A 26,292-nucleotide genomic window follows, 5' to 3' on the forward strand; every position below is an offset into this window, starting at 1 on the left:
ATCCGTTTACACAAGCAAAATGAATATTTAAATAAAAAGCAGCCACCATCAAAAATGTTTTAAAAAATGCTGTTTTGGTTAATGCAACATACTGTATTTCTGCCAACAAAGGCAGTTTCTGATCAGGACATGCCGTGTTTTCCTCTGGAGATTTTGCAGGCAGGGTGGTCTTCCATGAGGGACGGGAAAGGCTTAGTTAACATTACACATCTTTCATATATGCAGGCTGGTAAATGTAAGGCATTACAGCTGTGCAGTTTGTCACCAGAAACTAAGCTGAAAGGAGTCTAAATACAGGAGACTGACAAGAATATGACCTAGTCACTCTCAACACCTTTTATCCTCCCCCTTCATAATAATGCAACTTCTCTTGTATTTGTGCTGCCAGAACTACTTGGTCTTTAGAGACAGTGGTCAGACGGTAAAGACAGGAAAAAGGGGATAGTACAAGAAATACCATAGGAAGAGATTTATTATTTTCCCATAGACTACAAAAGAAGACTGCAGTCCCATTATTCTACATAGTGTTTATTTTGATAGGAAAAAGCTTTGGCACTGGAAAGACCGCACTTCATACCACAAAGAACAAAATCCATTTTGGAAGCAGGAGCTGCTCTAAAGACCTCAGCTTCCCCTTTCTTTACAGATGCCTGTTGAAATCAACTATATGTACAGGAGGGGAGTAGTTGGCAAATCAAGTTGACTTCACTAGGACAACATATTGCTTCTATTTAAGAAAGCATCCTCGATCAGTGCATGTTTAAATCCAGAGAGACCTGAGCACATGCTTAAAGTTAAACATATGCTGAAGTCTTTTCCTGAAACAGATACATGTGAGGAAACACTTATCAGTTGGAATATGGTATTCATTCTCTGGTTCATCCCCTCTTTCCCTCCTAGAATTTCTAGAGTTTGAAATGCAAAGAATCCATCTAAGTTAATAGGGAGATGTTTATGTAATTATATGTATATAGCAGCTACAAAGAACCCATTTTCATTTCATAAACACAAGCGGTACAATGTTCACCTTCTAGGTTAAACAATTTACTAAGACCACTTGTTTTTATATTGACTGATCTTTAAAAAATCTGCAAGTTGGAAATTGTGTGCCTCTTTGAGAGGTAAAGCAAAGTAATTGAGCCATAATATCTCACAGATTTTATAATATTCCAAGGAAATAGTTATTACATCTATCATCCATATTAACATTATTATTAATAGCAGTGTTTTCCATCCTGTGTAAAGCAAGCATTTGGAACAGGGCATGGACACAAGAACTTTATACCATTCGGACCATTTTCCTTTACTTCTGTGATTAAGGCTATAAAGACTCAGGAAACCTGTTTATCAGATTTCTTAAATTCCAAAGGCTTTAGCTGTAAAACTTCAGCTCTTGCAAAAAGGAATCATTTAGGAAAAGATGCCATCATTTTTATTCATCACAGCCAAAGCTTATTCTGAAAGAATTTCCACTGAAATAAATGGGATTGTTCATGAAGTCAAGTCTACTCAGTATGCATGCAAGTGAAAGAATGTTGCATGCAATTTTGAAGCATTTTCCTACTCACTTATTCCCAAGTTACAATATGGCCACTGCAATTTTCAAGCAGTGGCAGGATCACAACTTGCGGTGCTGCTCCAAAAGCACATGCCTTTACAACTCCAGCTAAGATGGGACCTCTAGCAAGTGAGATCAGCGTATGACTGAGCACCTGTAAGAGCACAGTGGGACACACTGTTCAGGCCATGGCTAATTCCAGTTAAGAGTTTGTGACCCTTCACATTCTTGCAGTGATTGTGTCACCATCCCTCTTCCCTTTGAGTTCCTCAGATTCGCCACGTCTTTTGGCAGAATCTGGTTCTGGCTGTGGGGTTAAGGGAATGAACGAAGAGAAGCAGTTGGGATAGACAGGAACAGTGACCTGAATCTGCAGCAGCTGAGGCAGCACATCTGACCACATGCTGAACCTGAGCAGCAGTGCTGAAGTTGCACATCAGCTGGTAAGCTTGTATAACTAGCTGTTTGTGATCCAGCTGAATGCATTATCAAACAAAGCTGCTTTTCCCATCCATTACTGTGGTCGGTGTTTATGAGGAGGTGGAATATACAGTCCCATCACAAACTAGGATGATCCCATTTAAGGCTGAGGCATCCCTGCAATGTCTAGTCACAGATATGTAGAGAGAGTAATGATTTATAGTTTGTATGCAAACCCTAGCACCATCAATGGGGTTATAAAATGAAGTATTCAACAATTACACCATGATTTTGCTCACCTGTGAACTCTAATTCAGTCACTTTGTGATAGCCTTTGAGACATTATCAAATCTCATTATTTTCTAGCCCCAGTCCCATTCGCCTCATCTCCATGAGGTTACGTACCAGGCTCATGCCATAATGACCTCCATAACCCACACCTAGCCCTTTGCACCTCAGGCCCGCTCTTTCAAATGTGTGACCTCATTACTCTGCCAGGTGTATATGCTGCACATGGGACAGAAAAGCCCCAAACCTTTTCACTGCACAGGAGTAATCTGCTTTTAGAACTTGACTTTATTAGGCATATATTTATACCAGATAACCTACTTGACACCACTGACCATGAAAATCTTTCTTGAATTTCTTTCTAAAATGCCTGAATTGCTGGGGATTGTACCAAGTAATCAATCCGCAAATTCTAAAATGAAACAATTCAAAAGTCTGTGTTACAAAAACCTTTGGTGATACTAGCTTTGGAACATTAGAGAAATGAACCAGAGCTACAACCTGCTCACCCTGAACAGGTTCCATATAGTACTCATGTAACACAAAGGCACTCAAAGAGAACATGTTCATTAAAATTCCCTGCAGGAAACTTCCCAAACTGCTACAGAAAATGCCAAGATTTTGGGATACTCATTCAAAACATAAGATAGAGAATAGGAAGAGTTATTACAGTGTGGAATTGCTCTACATCACTTTCAAACAGCAGGGGAATGCAGTGCTTTCTCTCAGGCACTACAGATGTGAGCGCAGCCTTTAGAGACATCACAGAAATTTCATTTGCTGGTGTAGTAAAGATTGCAGTCTCCTTGCAGTCCCCATCTTTCTCTTCTTCTCATTCAGATACTTAAAACTCAGGGTAGAAGACAAGATAAACTCCAAGTATAGAAATGTATCAAAGTGTAAGGCAGTAAAGAACGCCAATGGGGAAAAATTATGGTTGGAAATCCTTGGGATTCTACGAGCCTTACTAACCAGCTATCCATGATAACTAAGGAGGCACTCACAGGAAGAGGAAAGTCATGCTTACCAAAAGGTATTAGAAAAAGGCTAAGGTAAGAGATGCACAGCAGACTAAAACTTTGGTCCTGTTTTTGAGAACTGCAGAACTTGACTTTGAGAATGAAAATGCAGGGGCTGCCCTAAGTACCTTCATGAAGAACTGGGAGGCCCTGATTCTGCAAAGACTGATGCACATGCTTAACATTACACCCTTGAATAGCCCATTGATTTCAAAATCCTTGCAGGAATAAAACAGAGGATAAAACATCATTTCTCTCAGGAGTGAGTGAAGCCAACAAAAAATGCATTGCAATTTTCTGCTTCAGTATGTCCTTATTTTTATCATGGTATTTAATAAACCATTAGCTTTTGAGGTATATGCATCTCATTTCCATATTTCATAAGCCACAGATATTTATCATAAGGTGTTTTGTTGATTTTTTCATAGTGCTGTTTCGGAAAACTAAACTTGAAACATAGTTTCTGCAATAAAATTTCCCCCTCTGGATAGTATATTTAAAAGAACAAAAGAATAAAGAAGTCTGATTCTCAAATTTGCTGAGACTGCTGACATTACTAAGTGAATCAACTAATTGCATGCTGAAAAACATTCTTATAAGGAAGGTATCCAAATGCTAATATCTCCCTACTCTTTAGTGGGAATGAGTAATGTTAACTTCCCGCTACACTAACTGATCTGAAATAGCAATGTAAATTGATAAAACCAATCCCAACTGATGTGATTTGGTTCCCTTTTTTTTTTCTAAAGGATGGAAATTTTTTTCTGCTTTTTTCCTGACTCATGAAAGACACCAGACAGTGATGTGGATGATGTGGTGAAAGCTCCAAGAGAAAAAAAATCTACTTAAGTCAAGGAGTAGGGGAAGTGGTCACTCTGCGAGGTCATTTTCCTGTGAGACTCTGTGACAGCTGGAGAAAATTAACCAAAATATCTGCATTCCAGAGAGGTATAAAAAGAAGAAAGAAAGGGAGGGGAGGGGTCAAATGTCTTGTGGAAACCTGTAGGAACGGCAATGGCATTTTCTATATGGGCTTGCTCAATCTGGTTTCCTGAAAAAAATTCTACAAAAATAGGAGGAGATTTTTAAAGTCTCAGAGGGTAGTCAGGCAGCCAGCTCCCTTAAAAGTCAGCAGGACATTCATTAAATTTGAACAGATTAGCTGTATTGGATCTTTTCTCTGATGCTGGCACAGGGACCACACAGAAATCCTATTCCTAACACTTTATTACCATTTAAAGCTTTACAGATCAGTCACACTTCCAGAGTGGAAGAACTAGGAAGACAGCAATAATACCAAGGTAATCAGATGGATTCTTTGGTTTCCGTTTTTATAATTTTCAAAGAAGTAGCCAGTGAATGACAAATTTCTTCTACACAAGTTCTGAATCCCTGACATTATTTTTGTTTTGCAATAAAATAAAACAAAAATTTTTCAAACATTTTCAAAATTAATTTGTATTCTCTTAAAAAATCCCACAGGTTTTCATGTCAGTTGACGCTATTTCTCCCTGGTCAGAACCAAACTTTGAAGTCCAAATCCTGTAAAAATCAGTGTATTTTTGTGAAACATTTTGACTCTGCTAAAGCTGAATATTAATTGAAACCATACCTTCCTCCTTCAGAACACTTCCATCCCCATGGATCTTCTGGTCATTTCAGACTACTCTGCAAAAGAAAAACCAGAAAACAAAGTATCTTTGAGATGAAGAAGCTTGCTGTTGTAATTTCAAGCAATGTCAGGAGAAATCAATTCATGCATAAGGGATTCTGAGGTAACAAAACTCTGGCAAGTCTATCTGCAGATCCATGCTCAGGAACGACCTCAGTGTGAATAAGACAGACAGAAGGAAGCAGGTAAGACTTGGTAGATGACTGCCATAAGTAGAAGTAGGGATGCACATTAAAGGCGCTCAAAAGCAGAATTAAGATTTTTATCAGGTTCCCAGCCATTACAGTTGAGGTAAAGATTTTAAAACAGCACAGCTGCCATTTGGGCAACTAAATGAGAGCCAGATTTTACAGACCAGTCTATATCCATGACCTCCCTTTGCAAGACACAGAGCCAGATTTCCCTCTGAAAATCCATCTACCTCCTTAGCTTTTATTGGGAAGCTAAGCCTTTCCAAAAGTCATGTGCTAAAATGATAAGCCTTTCTAAAAATGTTGAAAAAAGACAGACAAATGCTACCAGCAGTTTAAGACATCACAATCCTGTGCCAGATTATCTACAAGCGGAGAAGGAACTACTTCATACTGGCAACAAGGCTATGTATTGTGATATGATCGGGACATTCCCCATTCACAGGAGGTTTCACATTCATTACATCAAGGATAAAATAGCATAGCTTTAAACTAACAAAAGCAGCATCCTTGGAGAATGTTGCAGGAGGATTTCATGTGGTCTCCAAAACCTAACTCAGCAACACTATATTCTTTCCATTGCAAAATGCCACCAGTGTCTTTTCCTCATCGCTTGACCATTTTGTTCGAAGTCTCTGTCTACAGTTATCACAATGTCACTACTCTTCATTTAACCTAATTTTCTCAGGCAGTTTATCTATTTTGTGCAGCGAAAAGAAAACAGTATCTGATTAAGGAAGACAGAATTGTTTATTTTCTTCTAAAAATTTATTTTGACTTGCCCATTCTCTCCTTTCCTTTTTCCTTCAGATGATAAATAGCTGTGAAGGAAGGAAGAGAGCTCCAAACAGAGAGAAAATAAAAGGATGTGGAAATTCGCATTGCTAGCCCCATTTAATGCTATCCCCATGCTGTATTGCTTTGCAATCTGATATAGATATTGCCCAGGTAGCTGAAAAAAACCCCAACTATTTAGAGAACATATAATGGTTTAAAATAAGCATAAGATGGTCCAAAATCACACCTAAACCCAAAGTTAACCAATTTAAAACTCAGTTAACTATAAAGCATGTTGCATTAACTTCCTTTTTAAAGGAAGTGTTTCATTCTTACACTTCTGTTTTAATTTTTAAATGGACCAGAAGCAGAAGTTTGAAATGTCATGTGAAGCGTTGTTCTCATAAGTTTGCTGCTTGAGTTTTACCTCAGTGAGATTCAGAGAACTTCAGATAATCTGTTTAGCTTGTTATTTGAACTAAAATGCTGAACTTCTTTTGAGAATTACTTGTACCCCTATCTTTACCAGACACCTTTTTTTATCCATTACTGCCTCTAGGCCATCATAAAACCTTTCCCCACACTGGGGATTTTCTTGACCTGGTCATGACTATGCTTATTCCTGCCACGAGAGTGCCAAGTTTGCCAGAGTAGCTTTCCTGGATACTCTAACCACTTATTGCTGTTCATAAGGAAGGAAAAGGAAAACAATTCATGAGAAGCTTACTAGTAGTTGCCATATTTCTATCTCAGTAGTTTTACTGTGGTTACTTTGATTAATTTTTAAAAGGGAAATATTGAAATATGTCTATTGACATCCTATTATCTGTGGTTGTTTATATATGGAGGACAAATGCTCTCCTCCACCCAAAGCCAAAATAAACAGGTCTTGTACAGGCAAGTCCCAAATTGGTTGAGAGTGATGGATTTCTCGCCACAGGCTGCAGAGCCATTCCACGCCTATTACTGCACTTGAGGTATGCTTTTTTGCAAAGATGCTATGTTTCATATAAAATCTTCAGACACAGTTAGTAGCTTTCAGCCCTGATGGAAGCTTAGCAACATTTTATTTTTGCATTCTTTATTAATAGGAGGAGAAAGACATGACTTAATGTTATAAGAAGATATTTGGCCTGTTTATCTACCTTAACTTTGAGACTGCTAATCATGAAAGCACTGTAAGAGGCTGGATAATCTGACTTCTTAAACATAATTCAAGGAGCCATTTTCAAATTAGCTGATTTTAATTAGAGGATGATGTATGCAAAAGCCCTTCACACCTTTTTAGTAAGCTGTGCAATATCTTCACACCAGATATTTGCAAGTACAAAATTATGTGAGATTATTAAAAAAAAATCATGGAATAATTTACTAACCAGTCCCCTTATTCTTCACTGAATTCTATGGTTGACCATATACTAAGTTGTTCTTGAACAAAAATAATTTGTAGAGAATCAGCTATCTATATATACCAAAATTGGCAATACAGTGTTCTGCTCAGGAAAAAACCCCACTTTTATGATTCAAATGTATATATTAATAACCAAACGTATTAGTCTGAGAACATGTATTTGATAGAATCACGGAGGCTAACGTTGAAGCTGTATGAATCTGTGAACTATACTGTCTGCAGCACAGTTGAAAACCAAAACAAGCATATCATTAAAAGTTACCAATGTTTACCATACTGGGTGATGTTCTGGTATTTGCTTTCAGGTAAGGGCTTTTCTCATCATGAACATATTTCTCCTGCATTGTCATTTAAAGAAGGGATAACAATCCTTTGAATTATTTTCTGCTACTAGGAAGGTGAGTAGGTTAGAACTATTTTTGTTCCATGGATCAATCTCCATTGCTTTGCGTACAGAGTAGACTTAAAATGTTACCACTAACAATTTACACCCACTTGCTGGCCATAAATGTCTTTCAAGCTTCAAGGCAGTGGATTGTAAAACTGCTGACTTCACTGCTGGAGCACTAAAGAAGAGAAGAAACTGGATGAGACAGAGCAAGTCCTAAATGCCTTCCATAATTAACAAACATGGCAAGACAAGTTATGAAAAACAAAGGAAGACTGGACAGATTTATGCTTGAAGTCTGGTACTTTTGAAAGTCTGTCCAACTACAAAAGTCTCTTTTGATCTACATTAATTGAAAGCACTTAAAATTCAATCACACGTTTATGGCCACATGTTTAAAACTGACTCCTAATCTTGCATCTGTAACCCACTGGTCAGACTGGAATGCCTTCCTTCTGCATCCAGCTTACAAAGGATACAAGTCTAATGACAGTCATTTTCAGTTCCAGCTGTAGAGATTCATACCTGTGGCATCAGAAGTCCCTAAATTCAATCCTAAGTAGTATCCACAAGGATAATCATCACATATCTCCGTCAGTTCATGACAACCACCACTTGTGGAAGCAATAAGCCATCTGTGGGTAAAGACACTTGTCCCATTTGGTTTCCTAGAGCAGTAAGAGGACATGACCCGACTCAGTATGACACACTGCTTTGTGACCTGATCTGAGATGTAGAGAGCAGCATCTCTGGCTTTTTGTTAGAAGGTAGGAGAGCAATGGAAAGGAGTTTGCAGTTTGAAGTCGCAAGTGGTCAGCAAAATCAAACCACCATGCACATGACTGTGAAGGGATACAGTAAGCCTCTCTTTTGACCAGCTATGGGAAAGAAGAAGAATAAGGAAGTCAAGGAGCCACAGTTATTCCCAAGGTTGCTCTTAGATTAAAACCTGCAACACAAACCTTATATACTACTAGACAACAGGACTCCATCTAATGTCACAGGAACTAGGAAATCAGAGAACTGCTTGCCTAGATCCACTAATCTGCACCAACAGTGACTGCAGGAGCAACATTCAAGCCCAGCTTTGAATCCTTTCACAAGTCAAGCCACTTGTGTATATTATATTCAAGATTCATGGAGCCCTACCCTTTTAGTTCCCCTCCCCGAACACTGAAAGATAAAAAAACTCTACTTGAATATTTCATTACGTTATGTATGAGGAAGAGCTCTGTTAAAGGGCTTGCACTATTGTACTGTCTTGACTAATAGTTTGTGTGACATGCATAAGGAAGACCAGATATTTGCGCCCATTATATTTAAGGATTTTTTTGCCCAAGGACAACTTGTAAAACCCATTGACATGATTTGTGTCTGAGCTGATGAGGAAAAAAAGAAAACACTGAATCCAGACCTTCAATATTTTATTGGTGTTTCTGAACTTTTATTAGCTGTACTTGCTTCCATAAAATCAATTTAATAAGGGGAGCAATGTTTTGGTAATGCATCAAAAGCAGTTCTTCTCTTCAAAGGGCATCTTTTTCACTCAATCTCTTCTCTAAAGACAGTGACATTAGTTTTGTAAATTAATAAACAGGCCAGCATCTGAGGACTGCATGAAGCCTCCATCACCCCTTATTGTGCTTTCTCTTCTGACCCCACTTTCCAGTGCAGGGCCCTCATCTCGACAACAATACCCTGAAAGCCTGTGTGGCACTCTGGGATCACACTTGAAAAGGCCTTTGGCTGAGGCTGGCTTTCAAGAAGGGGGGACAATTGGCAAGAGGCCTGTGGCTATTCATGCAGAACAGGCAGTGAAAAATGCCTGAAGTCAGTTTCAGGGGTGGGCAATGCCCAAAAAAGAAAGCCCACATAACATGAATGGCTGCTGCTAGGAGACTAAAACCAAAGGCATGCTACTAGCAGGCCTCCATGTGCCGACATCAATGGGTTCATCCTATCCCTATTAGGGGCCTAAAATGATGGAGAAACATGAGAAGGGACTATAAGCAGGAAAGGAAAATAATACCAAAGTACACAACGGTCAATGCTTATATTGTTATACTAAACACTCAGAAGGAAATAATATTTTCTATGTTTAGTACCTTTTCTGTTAACAATAGTTGCATCGGTTACAAAATCTAATAAGCAAAATAATTATGGTACATTTTCTTGGGGGAGGAAAGCTATGCACTTTGATAATTAGTTATTTCTCATGCACATAATTAAGCGTGATTATAAAAACATATTGGAAAAGCCAAGCCTGAGTTAGAATTGCTCTAGACCTGGTGCTGGATCAGCTCCAGTCCCCTGGATATGCACACACAAGTCCAGTTTGGTTTCAAACCCAGCAGCACTGGTCGGAGGGAACCAGGAGGTCTATGTGTTTTTTAAAGGAAACCGCTGTAGTGCACCACAAAAACATTTCAATGGCATACAAATGACCCAAACCTCAACTGTGCTTAGGGTTAGTAAGCCTGAGGGGTTCTGTCTGCAGTGCGGCAAAAGGCCTCCGGGTCCAAAAAGTTAACTGTGAGGAATTTACCTCACTTTAAAGTCACCAGAGAGTCCTGGTTTTTTTCTTTTATAAAATACAGCTAAAAAAAGCATATTCTCCTACTAATATTTCACACTGGAAAGCCCTAGCATGGACTGATGGGCTCTTTTGAAAGAAAGGAGACTGTCATACTTAATTTGACCCTCATACTTAATTTCAGCAGCATTCTGAAAATGACACACCGGTTTCTTCAGAAACAACCCATCTTCTCTAAAATCCTTTCCACTTCAGTACAGATGTTGGCTCTTGGCTAGCAAAAACCTTGAAAAAAATGAATTACAATGTCTAGTCATGTTTGGACTTATTTCTAGGCATGATCTCAGCTCTTAAAAAATGATCATATTATTTAGTTTATGAGTAATAATGTCTGAATAAAAAAGGTATAAAATACAATATGATACTATAATCAAGTGATTTATCTCAAGCGGTGATGTTTATTATTCAGTGTGGAAGTTCAAGAAACCTCCCCTTCTTGCATTTTCAGTTATCTATTCCCCAAGTCTGAATTTCCAATAATTTCTGAGTTTGATAACAACCTTTTTCCTTTCCGCACTCAGAGCTAACTCAGTACCTCTGCTGAAAGGAAAGGAAGATCCTCCTTACTGCTCTACTCAGCTCTACACAAGGTGTAGGAAGAGAGTAGTAGGTACGTGCCAAAAGTGGCCAGAGAGTGGAGAGCAGTGGGAGGTACCCTCAGATGTCCCTCTCATTCAGTTGCTGGTTAGGGTATGTAACTGGGTGAGCAAGTGGCAAATCTGATGCTCCACTGAAGACAATGAAGTAATCTGCTGTCCTCCAGTGGGAGTCGGGAAAGGAACTGTAAATGCTGCAGAAACAAAGCTGCTATGATCTACTGATACCTCAGGGAAGACTTTAAAGTAACAAGTCAATGCTACCTTTGCCTGTCCATTTCCATTAAAAATTTCTAAATATATGATGGAGTAAAGCTTACCCCCATGCGTGATCTGAACACTTGCATGTGTTTCTCTTGTATCTAAAATTGCTCCTGTAAATGACTAGTTGTAGCAGAAAATCTGTACTTGTTCTGTAACTCTGAGGTTATTGATGAGTAACAATTGCAAAGATTAAAGCAGTTAGGCAAAGGCTCAAGAACAGTGAAACATTTTTCATTTTTTAAATTAAACAAGTGGACACGGGTAAGGCTAAATGCAGCTAGACTACTGCTCTGCTGAAGAAACTGTATGTCTTGTGTGGTTGTGACTCCTGTAGCTTCTCAGCGTTGAATATTTGGGACTTGATATTTAATTCATTCAGAGGGAGGAATCAAGTAGAGGTTTTTATGATATGTGGGCATGTCTGACCCTCTAAATCAAGAATTTGAAAATTTTGTCATAGGTTTCCCACTTCCTATCTCAAAGCCACTGCTTCTCTTCCTCTCTTCTTCACAGCTGACCAAATAATTTCCCCTCCATCAAAATGATACAACCTTGCAAGAGCTAGAACATTTGTGAAGCATAGAATTATATTTGAGAGATTTAAGTTTTCTTTTGAATGTGAAGTATCATGTGAAGTAAAAGAAGAGTCAAAAGACTATGAGATTCAGCCCTGCCTCTGTGGATGAACAGTGTATTTTCTAAATCTCTAAGGCTGGAATTTTAGAAATCACATTGTTCATATCTTATGATGGGCACTTAAAGAGGTTTTCTGTGAAGTCAACATATGCACCATCATATGGCAGGACAGATTAACTCTCTAGATATGTCTTTCTCTCTCCAGGGACTAAACTCATATTAGGTACCACAGGTAGGTACCTGATATTATTTGAGATTAATCTAGACTACAATGTTAGACTGAATCCATTCCACTCCAAGCAGCAGGAATTTTACTGTCTGGGATTTGAGTTTAGCTTGCATAGCACTGAAAATCCTTACCAGTGTGTGTGTTGCAAGGGGCATTTTCACAGTTTCTCTTATCTGTTTATGTTAACACACTCAAAGTAATATATTCAGCACACATCAGATTTAACAACAGAAAAAATATTTGAATGTTTCAGGTTTTTCAGGATTTTTCAATGGATTTTTAATATAATCTGTGTCAATCGAAGGAGGATCTTCCTGACTTTGGGAGCTGTGAAAACAGCCTTCCAAAACCTGAAGAAATATATCTTTTTTAAATTTGTGAGATCTGAAAGGAGAGGGGTGGGTGGTCTTAGCCCTTCAGAAGGTCTCTGATCCTCTGACCTATTAGACCATTAGTTCACCTAACCCAGCCAATAGCTATTCAAGTCTAAGAGTACAAAGAAAGGTGGTAATAAAAATAAATTATTAAACAAAAGGAATAGAAGTAAGCAGTTCAAGGTTTCTCTCCTCCTGTGAAATCCAAAAAGTGTATAGGCTATTCCATTCTATCTATTCAGCCAAGATACCTACTTGATCTTGCCAAGAAAAAGTAGGATTAAACTACCATGGGTACCGAATGGGTACTCAGCTACAGGAATATGGTATGTTACTGACATTTAAAGTATGTGCTGTGCGTACACTCTTAACCCAGCTGCTCGTTTGTTTGATGTTTAGCCACTGTTTTCTGCTTAGGTCAAGGGATTTTGCATACTGAAGCCGCAATTCCTAACTAATAATCATTTAACTGCAAATACCAAGACTGTTGAGAGAGAGCAGAAGCCACACATGGATCCCCTGGCTGGTCTACAGGGGCTGCTCTTGTACGCGTCTCCCAGCTTCAACTTCCCGCAGAACAAATTGTAGCTCTCAGACTTTTGGCCAAGGGTCCGTAAGGCAGAGTCTCATGTAACTTGCTGTTTCCTTGCCATTGAAAACATTGAGGAAAAGCAATACATCGCACTGGGTCTAACTTATCATCAGGTTTGGCCCCCTCTGATTTTTTTTCTTTTTTTTTATTCCAAAGAGCATTCTCTAAACATCTCATAACAGCAACCAGAGCCAGACAGCATGTGGAAAATGAGAATATCCTCCTAATACATAAACCATTAGACAGCACTTGCTCTCTATTTGAAAACCAGAAATAAGATGTTTTTTCAGTCACATAGCAAACATCCACAGTGAAATCTTTACTGGGGTTTTGAGGCTAGGGAAAGACTCCCAAGTCTGATTAGAAAGCATAGCTACTAAGGAAGAAATATCATGGCTGAGGCATTGGACTGGAGATTCTGCCTATGTTTTTCAGACCCTCTTCGTGCTCTTGGGTAGTTCACTTAATCTCTCTGCTAATCCCCCTGGTTCTTCTGTGCAGAATGGATATAATAATATTCTTGTCTCTCTTTGTTTGCCTTTTAAGCACTCAGCGAGGGAGTATGTCTTAATATGTGCTTGTAAAGCACTTTGCACAAAAAGACTTTCAGAAACTACTAAAATGCAAAGCATAAGTATTGCATATTCTCACAAATGTTCCCCTCCCTTTCAACCCCGCTGTCAGTTCCTCATTTTTAATGGTCTGTTGGTACTTTGCCAATTACCAGATAAGGGGCTAATCTCTCTGGTGGTTAGTGTGAGCAAATGCATTTATGCTAGTAGTGTCCACTGCAGTAGCTCCACACAGGTTGCACAACAGACGTAGACCTGTGTAGGCCACCAGTTCAACCACAGAAAAGATGCTGTAGAAATACCTAGCTATAGTGTTCGCTCTAGTGATGCTAGCAACGGACTGTATTTCACCTAACGTCATTAAGAACACATCTAAATTGCCTGCATCTTTATTTTATAACCACAGCTGCACAGTAGCTTTATTTAGAAGATGGATACATGAAATGCCAACCTCTAGCTATTTTCTACTCCCCTTTGGATTCAAACACCATAGCATGTTTCTCTGAGTGTAACCATAGTACTCACCACATTTCCTATGTTGTTTGGTCATTTCTTGGAGAGTCTCACTGCTATCATTTTTTTTTACAGCTGGCTACAGGCTTGGAAAAAAAATCAAGCTAAACTTCATGCCAAGACAAAATATTACAAAAAATAAGCTAAGAGTTGTCTGCCCGCTGAATCTATTCCAGTGGTCCTTTACTAAATTAAATGTGCTGAATTGAAGCCAGTGGAAGAGTTATCTCAGCAGTGAAGGTAGGACTGGTCTCACCTAGTCAATAAGTGCTTAAAATCTTATTCTTGGCTGAATAAAATCAGTGCTATGAGGACTGAGAATCCAAATTAGTGGAAGAAATGTTATTGCCTGGGTAAGAAATAGTGATAAAAGTGTACACAAAGCAAGATTTTGGGACATATTTTGAAAACAAATTTGATAAATGGCCACATAGGTTTTGAATACAGTGGCAGCACACTTTGATGGTGGTTAAAACAAGACTTGAGGTACAGCGTTGCTAATTACTGCTTAAAACAAGACTTGAGGTACAGCATTGCTAATTACTGCTAAGCACCAGTATCAGTGTTTCCCAAACTAGACAGTCTTAACTGTTCTCTTGTCCAGGGCTGATTCTTTTTACTGAAGTCTGAAGATAACTAAGCACGTGCCTAAATTTAGGCATGTGAGTGAAGCAACAACATCAATTGGACTGTTCACAAGCTTGAAGAAAATATTCTTAAATAACATCCTGAATCCTGAGTCTTGGACAGGAGAAGAAGTAGGTCCTAAGCCCAAAGATGTGGTTAGTTCTTTCTCTTTTCCTCTCAGCGTACAACAGGGGATTCCCTGCCCATCCTTCCCCTGGATAAAAGCCAGTTACTAGGCTGGCAAGAAGAGGCACGAACACCTGTGTGCCAGATCCATCCAGCTCTGCTCCAACCTTTTCCCAGTTTGATTTCAGATAACTGCTCATGATGGCAGTGGAAAAGCATACAGGGGATTCCATGACAGAAGGAACCTTTCAAAAAAAATCTTCTTACTGCTTGTCTCATTTGCTGCTGTTCCTTTTTTTCCACTGCCCCTTGTGTAATCTTAAGGGCTGATAAAACTACTGCTTTTCTACTTGCAGAAAGTAGCTGTGATATCACAGTAATAGCAGGTTTTTATTAGCTGAGCTGAAATTTGAAGTCAGGAGGAATTCACATATCCTTGCTCTAAAGAGGAAACTCTCATTCATGTACTTTTATAGGACTTTTATTGTGTTTTATAATAAAGCTACTTAAGACCTACCCTGAACTGCTCAGTTTCCCATAACAGGAAAAACTGTTACCCCAAGGTAACACATTCAAAATCTAAAATCAGACTTTTTTTTTCTCTGGGTGCAATATAGTCCTCCTTATTTTCCATCTTTTTCCAGACTCAAGCCATCTAAAGCTGATCACCAAACCTTGCTAGAGATCAGTCCAGTGAATGTTTCAGATCTATCAACTGCTACTTGTATTTTTAGCATTTTAATATATTAAAATCTTTCAAATTTTATATAACCCATCTATTACTCACAACCCCTTTCATTTATGGCCATTTTTTCTTTTATCCCTGAAGAGTGAAAACATTAACTATGCAAAGTCAACAAAATCCAAATGCTAAGGTCACAACACAATAGTTTGCCTTCCCAATGCAGTTATCTGCTTAAAATAAAACTGATCACACATCCCTTTCTGTGATTATAGACCAAAAAAAGTTGTGCTGAGGGGCTTTGACTAGTCCATCCACTGGCCACTAGATAGGACCAATTGTTTCTAAACGTCCACAGAGATGGCACATTCTCTGTGTCTGGAGGCTTGTCTGTCTTTAGTCTCAGTGATTCCAAAAATATTGCCACAAGGCTGGCTAACTCTGAAGCCTGGCTGTTTGCCTTCTGCGCTAGTGCTGGGTCAGTCCCTCTTGACTACACCATAATTCACCTTATCCAACCCAACCCTCCCCCTGTTTTATGTTATTCTTTGGGCTTATTCTGGTTCTGTTTTTACTGGATAAATAGCTGCAAGTGAGAAGGAAAATGGGTTTTGCATGTATACTTTTATGCAATTGCTTTAAATTTGTGTACATACTCCATTTATTAGGGAGTAGGAGGAATAGCTTAAGTGTTTAGCGCAAGTTCAACAGTCATGCCCACTGCAAGACATTAAATAGGTCTTTTCCAACCTATACGATTCTGTGATTCTGTGAAATATACAGGCAGAGACTGATGTTCTCCACAACACAGGAGGCAATTCCTTTTCAATATGCCGTGTATTTCAAAATGGAATTGGCTTTATTTGAGATATTCATTGTCCTGTCATGGAGAACCCAAACAAGGAAGGTGGGAGGTTGGAGGGTGATGCTGCTACTTGTCCCACAGGTATATGCAGCCAACTTAGTACCCAACCTTTACTCTTTAAAATGGTGTTGCGTTTAATTTTTGTAGAAAGCAGATAACACAATAGAAATAAGTGCCTTACATGAATGCATACATTAGCAAAATCACATAAGGTTATAACTTACAAACCAACAAAATGCTTAAGATTAATGTAGCAGAGCACTGTATGCTGCAATGGATCAGCTCGTTAGGTGAAAAGCAAACAGCAGCCGTTTGAGTAGGTAAGAAATTGTCTCTAGTTACCTGAAGCAACTTGTTCTAGACAGCACCATCAAAGGACATTTGCGTTTCTATCAAAACACTTATCTCCAGAAGACATGGAAAGGTGATCACTGAGGCAACACACTAGTTAAGATGCAGAAAACCAGATTTAGGTTAAAAGAAAAAAGACAAACTAGAAATAAGAGAATTTAAAATGAGGCTAATAATCTTGGAGAGGTAAGAACGCATCTGTATTTCCAGTTAACATCATTCTTAGGAAGTAAGAATTACTAGACATGGCTAATTTTTTTTCCTTTTCTATTTTAATTAAAGATAGGGCAAGCTGAGGATGTCCGTGTTTGGCCACGAATTAGGTAGGCACTCCCCCTCCGACCTCACATAAATTTGATTTGTCTGTACCAGAGCTGGGACAAATTTTGTGCTGACATAATACTTCATGTCAAGCAACTTCATTTATATTAGTGGGCTTACAGAGAACATTCTTTATCATATTCTTTAATCATTGATTTCTGATGGAAAAAATAACAATGCGTTGAAATGCATTTCTACGTGCCTGCAAGGGTACAATGGGAGGATTTCCATGCTGGTATTTGGGAAACAGCAAATAGGTTACCCTGATCTTGACAATCCACCCAGAGTTTAAACCACTCTCAGTTTATCTCAGATTCCGCCTTACTATAAACTAGCTGAATCCAGAAGCAAGGCACAGGGCAAGGCAGATGCTAACAGACAGGTGAGGGAAGGCCAAGCTAGCACAAGAGTACACTCAGGCTAACCACAATATAGACAGAGACACTCTGCTAGGCAGTGGCAAGCCATATACAGCCACATTCTCAGGCTCTGGAAAGCAAAACAAACATAGTCCAAATGCTGTGGAACAAACCTGGGCCCATAAAGTCCAGACTGAATGAAACAGAGCTCAGTGCAAACATAGTCCAAAGGCAGTGGAAAGCAAACTCAGGCAAATAAACTCCAGGCTCTGTGAAACAGAGCACAGATAGACGCACTCCAAGCACAAGTAGAAAAGCAAACAGAGACAAATATAGTCTAAACTTAATGAAGCAGATAAATGAAACAGTAGCTGCCTCACTCTCCAAGCAAAATCTAAGCAACTTACTCCAAAATCACCAAGCTGGAGCAACCGTGGTTCCCTTATAGGCAAGCTACAGTCTTACCTTCCCTTCTCATATCCTTCATGCCTTCCACTCGCATTCAGTGTGGTAGGCTTATTCTTCACTCTTCGATGACCCACAGTAACTGCTGTGGATCAAAAGCTTTCAAATTTTTGCGTACCTTCAGCAAAATTTAAAGACTTTGGGTATTTCAAGGCAACCTTAAAATGGACCAAGGAGACCTTACTTAAATGTATATATATACAGTTTTCTTTTTGCACATGTATAATGTTGCTTTACAGGGAATGAAATAGAGACAACGGAGACTAGACAGCAATCAACATATATATAAAAAGCAACAAAGAGCAGAAAAAAAGGGAAGCTAAAAACATCAGAGACATTTCTATACCTGAGAAATATGTAACTAACATGATGATAATTTCTGAAGTATTCTTCTAATGGTTAAAGCTTTTTACAGATGACATAAACATTCAGTAACTATCCCTTTCCCATACTGGAATAAAAAAGGACAAAGACTTTTTTCACTTGAGGATGACAAAGTACTTCCCAGTCTGTCAGTAACTGTAGAGGATAGTAAAGAGCATCAAGTACTGATAAGTACTTTAAACCTGGCAGCCCATAGATTTGGCCCCAAACAATCCTAAAGACCTGTCTGAAGAAAATCTCTGGCACGTTTTTAATGTATCTTGGAAGACCAGGAGGATTCCCATGAAATACAAGAGTGCTATATTCAAGAAGGGCAGGCAGGATGACACAGGCAGCACCAGGTCAGTAAGGTTGACCTCAAGTCTTGGGTAAAATAATGAATCAGTTGATGCAGGAGTCAGCTAAGAAGGAAATAAAGAAAGGAAAAAGAATTCCTGTCATTCAATGTATTTAACAGGAAATAGGTCATGTCAGACAAACCTGATTTCATTCTCAATGGAGACTAGTAGTAATTCTGTAGCTGTAATATACAGTACAACACTGTGGTTAAAAGCAGGGTTACACAGTGACAATAAAGCACATGTTAAAAGCATTAAGAGTGGGTTGAATACTTCTTTTTTTTAGTCCATCAATGGAGAATCACAATTGACCCGATGGCATTTTAGGGGATTCCCCCATAGCTAACCTTTTTCAGTGTTTTTTATCAATGTTTTGAAATAATTTTAAACATTTGTTAAAAACAAAACAAAACAAAACAAAACAAACCCAGCCACCTTGTATCTCCAACAAAGACTAGTAGAATAAGTGAAGGTAAGAACACAACATTTGGACTGAAAAATCTGGAGCAGGCCCATTCAACCAAATAAAATGTTACAACTATATGAAAAAGTAATAGAGGTAAGAACTGGTGACCTATGATGTGGAAAGCAGTGCTGCTGAGAAGGAGTTAGAACTTCAAGGTGCAGGTCACTCCACAGGCAAGACTGAAATGCTGAGGCAGAAAGGATTAATGTACTTTTGGAGAGACAAATGGGAGAAGCGTAAGGAGGAAAAGCAGAATGGCTGTACTCCTTGGTAGGTGATAGGAAACACTGCCAAGACAGCATCATTAACTTGCTGAGGGAACAACTCAGCTGTCCACAGAGGGTCCCTGAACTCTTCCTAGTTACACCTGGCATGAATATCCACAGCATACAATGGGCTGCTACCTGCTGTTGTTCAACTGCTGCCTCCCAAAGCAGGCTGAGAACCCTGGGAAGGGAAAGAGAATAAGTGGCTGGGGACCTGATCCCCTACTCATGTCCCTTTCTGAACCAGCCCTCCTTATGAATCAGAGCCATTTGTATAACATCTAGATAGGTCTTACATGCTACCTTGCTCAGTAGCCCTTGCCTGATGGATACAAGTACATCGTGCCAGTAAAAACATCAATCCTTTTACATGAAACTCAATTACCAGCTTCATCTACCAGAGCTTATTATGCTTTCAGGAGTTTCCTGCCATGCTCACTTTGCCAGTTTCCACTAGATTCAGAATAACTTAGTTGCTCTAAAATAGCAGAGTAAATGCAATCTATCCTAAGGGATCTATTCTACCTTTCACCTACTAGAGCAAAAGAAATGCAAAGCCAAAGTAACTAAAAACCGTCAAGGCTCCCCAAAATAATAATAAAAAAACCCACCCCAACAACTTTTTAATGCTTTTCTATTATTTTCTACGTTAGCTAGATATCATTTTCCTTATTCCAGAAGATGTTTGAGTAGAAACTTCAAAGCAAATTTATTTTCTCCTTGTGCTTTACTTTACCACAACAGTTTTATTACTTGCAGTCTCTTTCTGAGTGCAGTTCCCTGCCACCCCTTTTATTTTCTTTGCAAGTACCATGTGCTCTGTAGCAGAGCTCGGTTCATAGTTTGCACTCAAGTTGCATGGCAAACTGAAAAAAATTGCTGTTGTCTCTGTTGATTTAAAGTTGTAATTATAATGCAAGTCATACATTACTTGATAACGTATGATAAACCACATCCTCAGCTGATGGAAATTAGGACAGCTCCACTGTTGAGCTATGCCAATTATATGCATTGAAGGATGAACCCATCAATGGAAATTAAAAGGCAGTGCTGCTTGTTTTAATATTAATAATCAACCAGCTTTGGTTTTCTCTTAAAATAATCATTAGCATATCATTAACATACTATTTTGTTTCCTCTAATTGAGAAAATACAATAGAAAAAGAAATCTGGTAGCTACTAGCAGACCTACTAACATAGATATAAAATTCAAGTTCTGTTGACTGAGTATCTTTACATTCACTGACTAATCTTCCCCTTTCATTTCCCCCCATAAATGCAGGATGGTTGAATGATCTACATAATGGGAAATACATTTCATAATCACTCATAACAACTGGGAAAAATACATTTCTTTTTGTGTAATTGGAAAGCCTGAATTTTATTGAAAACAGAGAAAAATAATTACTACCCTCCTTATGGCAAAAGGGTATCTTAGACACTAATCTTTAAGTAATAGATACCATGCATTGGATGCATCAGTGAATTTTCTAGGTGTGTTCCTGCCTATGTATTGAAGTATGACAATAATCAACTGATACCCTGCCCTGACTACTGAGGCATATATTGCTCCCAGCCTTATATTCTCAGAAAATAAAATGAAAGAAAAATCTTGTGGCTTATCTATGCTCACTTGCCTCACAACCTTTTGTGGTTGATCTTTGGTTCATATTTATGAACTATAATTATAAATAATCCTTTTATGGAAATGCTTGGAGTTTCATCAGAAAGTTAGAGGAGAATAACTGGAGGAGTTATGTGGTACAGTGATACAAACAATTCCCAAACTTGCCACACCAGTGACAACTAAACCACCATAAGATGAGCCTAGGCACCATTCCCAGGAAAGTCCATTAAGCAAAGCCTCTAAGCAATCTCTGTGCTCCGACGTCCGCTGGGTGTGGAAATGAAGGGTGACTGCACGCTGTCAGAAGCGCTTTGGCCTTGCATCCCAGTGAATGGTGATACAGAAAGCCAGAGGAAAACATGTTCTCTGCCCCCCATCCAAGGTTGCCTCTTGTTATAGAAACAGATCTCAGGGCTCAAACTTACCAAGCACAAGGACAGAAATTCACAAAAGCAGGTAAAAGATGAGCTCTTTCACGACCTTTCTTACCATGGGGGCTACCTACCAAGCTTTGTGTATGAGAAAGAAAGGCATAAACTCTTGACTTTCCTATTGGGACCATTTCATGAGGCCAACAAATGGAGACAGACTCTCCTGTCCAGGATTAGGACATTGTCCAATAGAAAAGAGGCCTATCATCTACTTGTGTTCAGTGACTTCTCATCCAACAACTGTTCATTATAAACTGTGGGAACAGTCACCAGTGCAGGAATGCAGGAACTAGAACCCAGGTCCCCGCCACAGTTGCCAACCGAGGACTCCAATTCATCATTAGTACACCTTCTCCTAGCCTCTCTAGTCCAGCAAATTCATAGGGCTTTTCTACAAAGTAGAATAGCTTCAACAGGAGGGATAAAAAGTGCTCCCTGCTCCAAGTATGGTTTAGTGGTTAGGGGATCCTCAGGGCACTTGGGCCATATGGGCCTGAAACACAGCCAAGAGAACAGGGAACGGGCTATTCATATTCTGGGGTTGTGAATACTGCATAAAAGGGTTTGGCAGTACTTTCCTGGCTATACTTTAAAAGAAAGGAATGATCTCCATGATGGTTTCCAAGAAAATGACATAAGTACCTTATTCCAGGAAAGGTTTCAGGGAAATACCTCGCTGCAGCTCACAGTTAGGCACTTAAGCCCAGGAGAAGGAGCTGTAGAATTGAAGTCATTTCCTACTGACCAGCAAAGGAGTCTCTCTGCTCAGGGCACTCACTACCATGAGGCCCAGTCTGAGGCAGTTCACTTTCCTCATTCATTTTATGAGGAGCAGAGATGCCTAATTCAGGGTTCTGGATTACACACTCGAAACCAGGTGCGTAAAAGCTGCAGTAGAATAAAATAAACAAGCAAGCGCCAAAATCTGAAAGACCTGGCTCTGAGGAGGAAGACATCCAGACATAAAAGCACCAAACAATGGACTATATTCAGTGGCACATTGTCCACAAGAAATACACAAGTAACACCAGCGCAAGTGTAATTGAATGCACAACTTCAGATGAGCAAAGAATGCTGGATTGCTGGAGAGCTCAGAAATGCAATGCATGTATGTGCGTACACACAGGCAGAAGTGTCAAAGCAAGTCTATGCTCCATTCCCATGGGGCATATTATCACCATCTGGGAGATGATTGATATTTATTTGTCTAGCTTATGCACACACACCAGCACTGCATTTTAGATGAAGTCTCTCAAGTTAAATAGTAAAAGGAACAATAAGACAACCTGCTGACAACTCCAGCTCAGACTAAAAGAAACAGCCAGGAATCTCACAGCTTAGAAGTAACTCAAAACAGTTATTCACCCATACATTTTCACTTCAGTGATAAAACGGCATGTTTCTCTGTTTATATACTACTTAACTTTGTAGGGATGTGGACCGCATTTTCATTATATAGACTTAAAGTGCATCAGGCAAATAGAAAGGCCTCATACATTATCTGGAAAAAGGAAGGGTCAAACTGAGAGCCTATTTTGACCTTCATGGTTTTTGTTCCACTTAAACCATAGGAGTTTGGCCCACAAAATTTTGCAGCAGCTGTGAGGTTCTGCAGTTAGTTTATATAAGCTTTACTGAGTTTATGCTTGGAGAGTGCTGAGTGGTTAGGGGGATACTGCACACTAAACTCTTGCCTCTTTTGGGAAAAAGTGTATTAAGCTGTCATTTTTGTGTGCATAACTAGGAAATGTTGAATCAACTTCTGACTTTCTAGACATCTCATTTGTTTTTCAGCTGCTTTTTTTTTTTTTTGAGGTTTGATAATTTACTTAGGAACTTTGAACATTTGCAGGAAGAAAGCCACTGAAATGCCATTCTGTCCATTTACTTGGGAGCACTGTTGATGGAAGGTACACATGGCATGCATATGTAAAGAAACTAGGAGATGCAAAGTTTTGTGGGAACCTACTCCTCTGCTTGCCGAAAGCATGTAAAATGTTACTCATCAAAACTTGGACCGGAAGTATTATATAAAATGGTGTCTCCTGCCTGTTGACTTCTACTTCCAAAAATCACAAAGCATGATAAGATAATATTGTGTTTTCTAATGTCTTGGTAAAGTTTATTTCCACAGCTGTCCTAAAACCTGTCTTAATCTTGAATTCCAGATGCTGACCCAGAAGGGTCACATACTGGAAAGTACCTTGACTGCACTAAGAAATCTGAGTCCATCACCATTAGTAAATACTTACCGTTCTTAGACAACAAATTACACTCCATCAGCTAAAGCATTTGACAAAGATGGTGGGACAGCTTCTCTGTTGCCTACCACACTGTGTAGTCTTTTAATGTACCACAAACATCTACTGAAATCCCACAATCAAAATCAGATACATAATTCTGTGCATCTTCCTTGTGTGGTGCAAATGACTAAGCAGGACACGAGGCAATACAGAGCTGTGTTGGTGGGCAAAATGCTCAACTTTATGCTGGTCTAACTCCAGCTTTTTCAGCTGAGTTGCACTTGAATAAAGCCAGACTAATATAGTGGTGAGACAGACCTGATATATCTACCGTACTTTGTATCTATGATTACAGCTTAAAAGATCTGCTTCAAGTAAAAGAGATGATTCGATTACATATGTCAGCATATGAAACCACCATTTTTTTCTTATGGGTGGCAATTATTTCATTCTTGAAGATTACTCTGTTATGCACCTATCCAAATGAATATATTACATTTAAATATTAGCAGTGACTCATGGACCACTAACAACTACAGAATCCCAGACGATGAAAAGTTGGAAATATATATTTTTATAGATCCTTTTTGTGGTTGGCATCTTTAATAATGCCAAATGATTTACCAGCGTCTCTTAAGAGTAAAGCAGTAAAGACTCCCATCTGTTAGAGGGCTGATCCAGCTTGTTCTCAAGTTTTTTGAGTCAGTTTATTATCATCTGGGAGTAGTTCTCAGTCTAGTTGTTCTTTTTTTTCTTTTTTTTTTTTTTCTTCTGTTTTGGGAAGATAGCATAAAAAGAATAAGTCATGACCTGGAACGGGGACTAAGGGCTTGTTGGATTTTTTTAATATAGGAGTAGATCTTTGAAGAATGGTTAGGATTTGCACAAAGCAAAGACTACAGACACTTTCTTCTTTTTCTAGCTTTTTTTTTTTCCCCTAAAATTTTAACAGCCTGGAAAAACTGGGAAAATATGAAAGTGGTGTGTAGAAGATTTAAACTGAGCCAGAATCTAGCCTTTATTGCCCTGTCATTCACCTTTCACTTTTGTTTTCACAAGACCATTCAATTTTGGTTTTCCAGAAAGTACAAGAAGCGAGAATATCAAAATGCAAACAGCTCTTTTTGTGGCATGACTGATCCCAAGCAGGGCTTCACTGCAGCCTCGGACAAGGTGAGGCCTAAGGAGATTCCAGTTTCTCCACCCCTGACAGCCTCTCCCACGCGCTATGTTGGCCTGGGCATCCTTCCCGCCACCATCAGCAGGTTACTTCTTCCTGAGACACTGCACCAACAGTTTAACCCAACGTTACCAGTCTGCAAAGTTGGGGAATGTTTTTACAGGAGTGGATTTAGGACAGAAAGTAGGTAAAGGAGAATGAAGGGATGAGAGAGTTAGGTAGGGAAGGCAGATAGGAGGATGTGGAAGAATTTCACACGTTTGATACAGGGTTACGGGGTTCCCAACAGTGAGAGAGAAATGAGAGATGAGACTGGGCAATGGATTTTTGCACCAAGGAAAACACCTACATACAGCAAGTTTATTACATTTTTCAGTAATAGTTTGGAACAATACGTGTGAGGAACATCTGAATAACCACATAAGCTTTTCTTAAAAACCTTCAACCTGTTCATTCCTCTATTCCTTATCTCGTTGAAGTTTTCATTATCTGCATCCTTTCCTTCACATTTGCCATTTCAAAGTTATATTAGAATACATTCAAACTAACATCCTGGCCTATTCAACTGGTGAGTATTCAACTGTAGCAAGCACAGATTTCTCTCTCTAAGACCAAACACTTAAAAACAGGGCAGGTACATGGATCTCTCAGTCCTGGCTTCTGTTCGCATCACAGCAGCCAGCTGTTTCAACTGACAGAGAGTCAAGCCATCATCTCCCAAACCACAAACTTACTACATCTTATTCAGAGTGAAATAAGAGACGTGTTTCCTTTTGACAGTTTGGGGAACAGGTGGGGAAAATTATAGTGTCATTCTGAGCGTTTTCTTTCAGGCCAATTATTACATAGTGTCTGTGCTTTTACAGTTTTTGTGAACACTATCAACAGACTTTCTTTCACTTTACTTTCTTTTATTAACCATGAAGAACAGAAGCTTTATGTGCAAAACAGAAGCCTTGAATCTCATTGCATGGAGGAGTGTGCTATTTTCACATTAATTCCACATTTTACCCACTTTCCATTTACGTTGGTCCTGGGGAACTTTGGAGATGAAAGCCTGAAAGCCACTGAAGAGTCTATACATTGGAGAATGTAATGGCCTGCTCTTAATGCATGTAGGCAGCAAACTGCACCCTGCTGACACAAGAATCTCCACATGTAAACGGCATGAATGTCTTTCTTGTGTCTGAGTTTTGTTTTCTTTTTGTAAAAGAAAAAATATTTTAAAATCTACAGCTAGAATAAAATACCAGAAATCACTAATCTTCCTTGATACGGGCCAGTTGATACAGGGTGAGAATCTAGACAACAGAACTATTCACTTCATCTAGTACTTGTTCGTTATTAAAATGATGCTCTCTGTCTTACTGCTGCTACTCTGGTTTTTGTTCATTCTATTCTCATCAAAACCTCATTATGTATTTCCATGAGAAAACACAAAGCATGCAAGCGCGCAGATGCGCCCAAG

At 39.1% G+C, this 26,292-nt stretch overlaps 1 long non-coding RNA gene across 4 annotated transcripts in view; it reads right to left on the reverse strand.

Moving 5' to 3' along the window:
- LOC142410087 (uncharacterized) overlaps positions 1 to 26,292 on the reverse strand; it is a 183,137-nt gene that overhangs the window by 91,706 nt on the left and 65,139 nt on the right. For 3 of the 4 annotated variants that reach the window (XR_012775832.1, XR_012775833.1, XR_012775831.1), the window contains one exon: positions 4,898 to 4,953. This is a non-coding gene — a long non-coding RNA (uncharacterized LOC142410087). Of the gene's footprint in view, positions 1 to 1,568; positions 1,652 to 4,897; positions 4,954 to 26,292 lie in introns of those variants that run through there. The other variant, XR_012775834.1, reaches the window with a different exon arrangement.

This window comes from Mycteria americana, chromosome 5, assembly GCF_035582795.1.
Source record: "Mycteria americana isolate JAX WOST 10 ecotype Jacksonville Zoo and Gardens chromosome 5, USCA_MyAme_1.0, whole genome shotgun sequence".
Taxonomy (NCBI): domain Eukaryota; kingdom Metazoa; phylum Chordata; class Aves; order Ciconiiformes; family Ciconiidae; genus Mycteria; species Mycteria americana.